Genomic DNA, 7,692 nt, shown 5'->3' with positions numbered 1-7,692 from the left:
TTATTTGTAATTGGTCAGTTCCGGTTTTCTACTTCTTCTTGATTCAGTCTTGATATGTTGCATGTTTCTAGAAATGTATTTGTTTAGGTTATACAATTTGTTGGCATATGATTGCTAATAATTGTTCCTTATGGTTCTTTTTATTTCTGAAACATCCATCGTAATGTGTCCTCTTGCATTTCTGATTTATTTGTTTTAGTCTTCTTTCTTTTCTTAGGCTAGCTAAGAGTTTGTTGATTTTGTTTATCTTTTTTTAAAACTCTTAGTTGTGTTGATTTTTTCTATTGTTTTTCTAGTCTGAATTTCAATTTATTTCTGCTCTAATCATTATTTCCTTCCTTCTGCTAGCTGTGAGCTTATTCTTCTTTTTCTAATTCCTTGAAGTATAAATTTAGTTTGTTTATTTGAGGTCTTTCTCTTTCTAAATATAGGTGTTTATTGTGATAAACTTCCCTCTAAGTGCTGTCTTGGCTTTACCATAAGTTTTGGTATACTGTGTCTTTATTTTTGTTTGCCTGGAGATATTTTAAACTCCCTTCTTGACTTCCTGTTTACTAAATGGTTGTTTATGAGTGTGTTGTTTAGTTTAGTTTCCACATATTTGTGAATTTTCACATTTTCTTAGTGTTATTGATTTTTAGTTTTATTTCACTGTGGTCAGAAAAAAAAATACTTGGTTTGATTGTGATCTTATTAAATGTATTAATACTGGTTTTGTGACCTCACATGTGATCTATCCTGCAGAATGTTCTGTGTGCACTTGAGAATGTGCATTCTCCTGCTGTTGAGAGGAAAGTTCTATACGGGTCTGTAAAATCGACTTGGTCTATTGTGTTGTTCTTTAGTGATTTCTGTTTCTTTAGTGATTATACTGTTTCTTTAGTGATTTCCTGTCTGGATGTTCTATCCATTATTTCAAACGGAGTAACAAAGTCGCTACTGTTTTGTGACTGTCAGTTTCTCCATTTAGCTCTGCCAATATTTGCTTTATATATTTAGGTGCCCTGATGTTGAGTGCATATATGCTTACAATCTTTCTGTTGAAATGGCCCTTTTATGAATATATAATGAACTTTGTCTTTAGAGACAGGTTTTGACTTAAAGTCTATTTTGTCTGAGAGCCCAGAGTCTCCTACTCTGCCATCTTGCTGATGTCACCTGCCTCAGGAGTGATTTCTTTTCTTTTCTTTTCTTTTTTTATTTGTTTGAGTTGGAGTTTCGTTCTTGTGGCCCAGGCTGAAGTGCAATAGTACGATCTGGGCTCACTGCAACCTCTGCCTCCCAGGTTCAAGTGATTCCCCTGCCTCAGCTTCCTGAGTAGCTGGGATTACAGGCATGCACCGCCACACCTGGCTAATTTTTTATTTTTAGTAGAGATGGGATTTCACCATGTTGGTCAGGCTGGTCTCAAATTCCTGACCTCAGGTGATCCACCCGCCTCAGCCTCCCAAAATGCTGGGATTACAGGTGTAAGCCACTGTGCCCGGCCAGGAGTAGTTTCTTAAAGCATCTCTTTGAGTAATTTGACATTTAAGAAAAGTTCCAGGGTAAAGGCTAAGTATTCTCAAGGAGAATGACAACAAGCCCATTCAGACCCCATCCCTCAGTGGGTGGGGATTTAATTGGATAGGCTGTTGGCTTGGCAAGGCAGCTTTTGTCAACCAAGGGCAATCTGGAGAGCTCACATGTGTGAACCTCACATGTGTGTAATCTCTCAGAAACAGGGGATGGCAGTGCCAGATGGTAAAGAGAATTTGGGAGGGGGGCATTAACAAGGTCTGCTATACTTTCCCTCTATTGAAAGCTGTTAAGAAAGTGACACATAAATTTCTGGGAGAGACCATGTATAAGAAGCCATGTATTTCATGTTACTAAAAAGTGAATAAAACAGGCCATTCAGGACCCCTACTCTTGAGTGCTGTAAAGATAGATATGTGTTTGGAGAATTTGCCTTGAACATACCCAATCCCTCCTTCTTGGATTTCCCACGAAAAGAGTTGTTCCCCTTTTCTAAAAATTGGGGCTATCATAAATTCTTTATTCTTACCTCCCATAGAGTTAACCTAGAGGAAGTTAAACTTCTTATATAAGCATAGTCGGAGGACTGTTCTCACTGAGGACCTCTGGAGCCCCAAGAAAGAGCTGACTATCCTCCCACACCCATCTCACAACCTTTTTAGCCACAGTAACATAGACTATCTAGGTAGCTTGCTATAAATTGTAACTAGAGCTGAACTTCCTGATGAGTCATATATCAGCTCTCTCTCCCTCTTTCTTTTAGTTTAATTTTATTTGAATACAAGTAATGTGCTTACACAGATTTAAAGGTCAGTATCCTCAGAGAGTAGTCTTCCACTCTCCTTTCCAAGGTATGTATGTCTGACCATCAACATTTCAATATCAGATAGTGAATGAGGCCCACAAAGTTTCATCATCCAGAATGGAGGCCAATTTTCTCTGCACAACATCTCACCTCAGCTGTGCAAGGCTTTCCAGAAAGTAATTCTCCTTTTCTCTTGCCAGGACACCACTGATTTTCCTGCAGTAGGGGAGCTGATCTGGTAGATAGATTCTACCAGCTATCAAACTATCACTGTATCTTTTTTTTCAGATTCACCCAACAGAGACACTTCCCTTCTTTAGAAGTAATTAGTGTTTCTAATTTATGTGTCTTCTTTGGGTTCTGTGGTCACAGTTCACACATGTTTCTTGTTGCCTTTACCATCTCCAGCATCAGGTTTAAGCTTTACCTGGTTAGCTAAGTCAGCTATCAGGTAACCGTTTCACTTTTGGCCTTTTGAAATTCATAGAAATTTGTAAAATATCCAGTTTTTGTTGTTGTTGTTGTTTTGCTTTTTGAGATGAAGTCTTGCTCTGTCACTCAGGCTGGAGTGCAGTGGTGCAATCTTGGCTCACTGCAACCTCCGTCTCCCAGGTTCAAGAGATCCTCCCACCTCAGCCTTCGAGTAGCTGGGATTACAGGTGCCTACCACCACGCCTGGCTAATTTTTGTATTTTTAGTGGAGAAGGTGTTTCACCATGTTGGCCAGGCTGGTCTTGAACTCCTGGCCTCAAGTGATCCACCCACCTTGGCCTCCCAGAGTACTGGAATTACAGGCATGAGCTACCATGCCCAGCCTGTTTTTTTGTTTTTGAATTGGAGTCTCGTTATGTCACCCAGGTTGGAGTAGAGTGGCGGGATCTCAGCTCACTGCAAACTCCGCCTCCCAGGTTCAAGCGATTCTCTTGCCTCAGTCTCCCAAGCAGCTGGGATTACAGGCTCAGGCCACCATACCCAGCTAATTTTTGTATTTTTAGTACAGATGGCGTTTAACCATATTGGCCAGGCTAATCTCAAACTCCTGAGCTCAAGTGATCCACCTGCCTCGGCCTCCCAAAGTGCTAGGATTACAGGTGTGAGCCACTGCACCGGCCTAAACTCCAGTTTTGACTAATCTCCTTTTCTCCTTTTTATAAGTTGATAGTCTTTCTATTTTTTAACTCTCACCTTTATGAGGTTTGTGAGGGGTAGATATATACATTTGGATTCAGCCTGTTGTATATTTGGTTCAGCCTTTTCAGAAGTTTGTCTATTAATTGACCTTTCTCTGTAGACCCCTTACTCACTTCCATAATAACTATCAAGAAAGCCTGAGGTTGATTGCAGAAAACATATGATTTTTAAAAGTTTTACTTTTAAACAAAAACCCAGGGAGAATGGGGTGTGGGGGAGGCAAAATCTGAAATGGGAAAGGTCAACTAATTTCTACCATATTCTCGCCCTATCCAACTGCATTTTTTCCTGGTGTACTAGAAAGATTGCTGAGGCTGACAGTACCACTTCTCCAAATGCTAGGAACCAAACTTTAAATTGGCTCTTCCAAAATCTATTAGAATAGGATCTTCTAGACTTTCTTATTTGCAAAGATAGGCTATGAAAGAGTGCTTCTTTTAATTTGTGTTGTGAGCATTGTTGACGTCATCCTTAAGTTTACAGGGAGCTTATTCAATAATAGAGATAACCTGTCCCTTCTCAGTGGTAATCAAAAAACACACAAGTTCTGAAAAAGAGCATCTTTTTCATTGTACTAGCCTGGGTTCAAGGTCCAGATTACAATTTTTCTTGAAAATATGGTCCTATTTCCAACTTGGTTTCTTTCTTATTCTGAAGTGTGATCCCATATATGGCCATTAGGGGGTGCAAGAATTGTAATACATATAAGGCCTTGCTAAAGGATGCCACTCAGATCTTCTCTGCTTAATGGGCAAAGTGGACCTTTTTCTTTTCAGAAAAATTTCCGAAAAATGTTCTAACCACCCTACCTTTAAAAATTTTGTACATATCACCAAACACAAACGATAAAAAAATGGAAAAACTACTCAATGGCTAGACTACTGGTCCATGTTTCAAAATGAAACCCATTAATTCATACATTCAACAAATATTTATTAAGCACCTACACAACAGGCACTGAGCCAGATGTCAGAGATTTAGCAACAAGCGCACAATCGTGCATGCCTTCCAAGCACCCAATCACATTCTCATATTTCCTACCTATGAGAATTCTGAAATACTCAGATTTCTTGCAAATGACACCAGGATATTTATACTTTAGGGGAATTGTTGGCTAAAGATTAGTAAAGAATCCTTTATCTTAACTGAGTTAACAAGATTAACTAACAAATTTCTTTAAGAAGGTCATAAGGACAAGGTTTAGAACATTAGAGATATCCATCAAAAGAGGTTTTAGACCCAAATTTAACACATTTTCTACTAAAGATACCATTGGATAAAACTTTAATGTTACCCTTCATTGTTTATTGGTTCTGGGTTGGTGATGTGTCCCTCCTTTAGTTGTTTCAAAGGGCAATCATATATGGGGGTCACCCTCCACTCCAATATTAGGAGGGAAAAATAAAAAGTTTATCCACCTTATAGTGCCATTGGTACAAACTTGTCACTGCTTCTTCCCCAAAGTAACCTGCATCCCTCTTATGTCCAAGATATTGATAATGATAACATCAAATTGCAGCTTCTCTTTCTCCACTTACGGCTTTTTCTACTCTCTAAAGAAATATTTCAAATTAGCAGTAAAAAGTTATGTGGTGGTGCAAGAATATCACATTCAATCATTCATTCATTCATTCATTCATTCACTGTCTTCCTTTGTGGTAACATAAAGTAATCTCAAGGAAATTGAGCAACCTAGGTATTTCTTTACCTTGCTTTCCTTTTGACAGAGTACCATCCCATATTTTACCAGATCAAGAATGTGTTAGCATGTGGCAACTTGTCAGGAAGTCCTTCGGGCCTGATAAGAAAAGACTATACAGGATATAAGACATATGCTCATCTTTGTATTGGCTTTGGTGTGAAATATGGTCACCAACAATTCTTGGGCAGTGTTTCTTATTAATCCTACTACTGGAAAGAAGTGGATTTATTTCTTGGCCTCAATGAAAAAATAACAGTAATTAAATAAATAGATGGATACATAAATAGGTTAGAGGACTCACTTGAATTAGATGCTACTCCTGGGACAAGCAAATATGACTAGAGGGTGGAGTCATGGGAGGATATTGGATGGGAACTGCATGGCAGAGGGGGAGGAACAGTTCTTAGAAACAGGGGTATGTTTCCAAAAGAATGGCCACGCTGTGAAGACAAAGCAATAGGTGTACACTTTGGACATTGTCCTTTTTTACTTTCAAATTAATTCCAGTTTTTAAATATGGAGTTAATTTAGAAATGGTTGATGAGGAAAAGAACTTTGACTTGTTCTGATTTGACAAAAACAGGTAAAAACTTTCAAGAATGGATACTGTTTAAAATTATACTGAGAAATTTTTGGAAGAATCCCAGATAGAGTGCAATAAAAAGTAAAATATCATCAAATGTCACAGATCCCAAGAAATTTCAAAAATGAATCTTTCATCTAACATAAATGAAACTTAGCGCAATTCCTGATGAAAGCCACTCTTTCCCTGACCCTATAAAATATCTCATTTCCGACTCTCTTAACTTTTCCACTTTGATATCTAAGGGCTAGCAGCAACAGAATAGGAGCTTATTTTAATTGCTTCATGTATAGAAAGAAGGGTGATCTCTAGAGAAACATAGTTTGAAAGTGTCTGAATTTAGCACCTTTAAATTATCAGTAGCAAACAGCAGAATCTGCATCTGGCAGGGGAAAGATTTTCAAGTATGAAATTGAATTTAGTTCCTGCAGACTGCAAAAGCCCTAAATATAAAACTTTGAGAGAGGCATAAAAGTAATTGTGCCTAATTTGCTTAAAGGAATTGGTTTTTGCTTTGATTATATAAGAAGATCCATCCTTTAATTAACAATGTGAAGGGGAATTTTAAAATATTTTGATTTCACATTCAAAGTTAAATTAAAATGGTTTAATTAATATTTTTAAAGATTAGAGATGGATTTTACTTGCTAAAGATTGTTGTATAATACCTACTTAGAAAAATTTTTTTACTGAAGCTTGGCATACATCTCAAGCATAGGGCTCAATGAATTTTCACACATGTATATATCTGTGTGACCACCACCTAGATCAAGATATAGAACATCTCCAGCATCACAGAAGGCCTTAACATACCCCTATATGGTCAATTCCTACTCCCACTCAGGGCCCCAGAAATAACTACTTTTCCAACTTTTATGACCATTTGGATTTTATTAAAAAAGAATCATTTAACATATTTTTAAAATGTTTGGCTTTTGGGGGGGCTCAGTATTATTTCTCTTATATTCATCTCTGTTGTTTCATGTAGTAGTGATTTATTTGTTCTAATTGCTCTATATTATTTTATTCAGGCCATTTCAGGGTTTGAATGGTACCACACTGTATGAATATAAAAAATTTTAATTATCTACCTACTGTCTTTTGATAGATGTATGCATTTATTTCTCTTAGATATGCCCCAGTCATAGAATTGATGAACCATTGGGTAGGCAAATGTTTTGGTTTACTACGTGATGCCAGCCAGTTATCTAACATGATTGTACCAATCACACTGAAGGAAGAAATAAGAGTTATCATTGTTTCACATTCCTAACAGCTATTGGTCATAATCAAGCTCTCCAATTTTAGTCACCATGGTGATTTTGGTGCCATTTATAGTGGTTTTACTTTTCATTTCCTTAAATACTACTGATATTATGCTTCTTTTCATATGTTTGATGTTGTTGGGTAGAGGTAGAAAAAGAAAATCTCTCGACTAAGACTGAAAACATGGCTCTCTCCTTTACCTGGGCTTTTTGTTAACTTTTAAAAAGTAAATAACATAAGAAATCAATGTATAAATTTCCAGTAATACTCATGGGGCTCTTGGAAGAAAAGAAGACAAAATAACCTGGAAGAATATGTCCTCAACCTATACTGCATAGAATTCCCACAGGTAAAATTCTGTTAATGATTACTTCACAACCCAAAATTTTAAGACATGAGGAATTTCAGCGGGGTCTTTGTACCCTCAGGTTCAGCCAACTGCAGATCAAAAATATTTGAAAAAATAAATATAAAAATAACAATAGAACACTAAAAATAATAAAAAATGTAAAAGTACACTGTAACAACCATTTACATAGCATTTATATTGTATCGGGTACTATAAATAACCTAAAGATAATTTAAAGTATACAGAAGGATGTGCATAGGTTAAATGCAAATGCTACA

General features: G+C 37.0%; 1 long non-coding RNA gene across 2 annotated transcripts in view; it reads left to right on the top strand.

Annotated features, from left to right (window-relative positions):
* Positions 1–339: 339 nt before the first annotated feature.
* LOC116273788 overlaps positions 340–7,692 on the top strand; it is a 50,343-nt gene continuing 42,990 nt past the window's right edge. The window contains exon 1 of one of the 2 annotated variants that reach the window (XR_004182189.1): positions 340–806. This is a non-coding gene — a long non-coding RNA (uncharacterized LOC116273788). Of the gene's footprint in view, positions 807–3,412; positions 7,415–7,692 lie in introns of those variants that run through there. The other variant, XR_004182190.1, reaches the window with a different exon arrangement.

Source organism: Papio anubis, chromosome 2 (genome assembly GCF_008728515.1).
Source record: "Papio anubis isolate 15944 chromosome 2, Panubis1.0, whole genome shotgun sequence".
NCBI classification, from domain to species: Eukaryota; Metazoa; Chordata; class Mammalia; order Primates; family Cercopithecidae; genus Papio; species Papio anubis.
The sequence above is the reverse complement of the archived record's forward strand: the minus strand, read 5'-3'. Positions and strand labels throughout refer to the sequence as shown.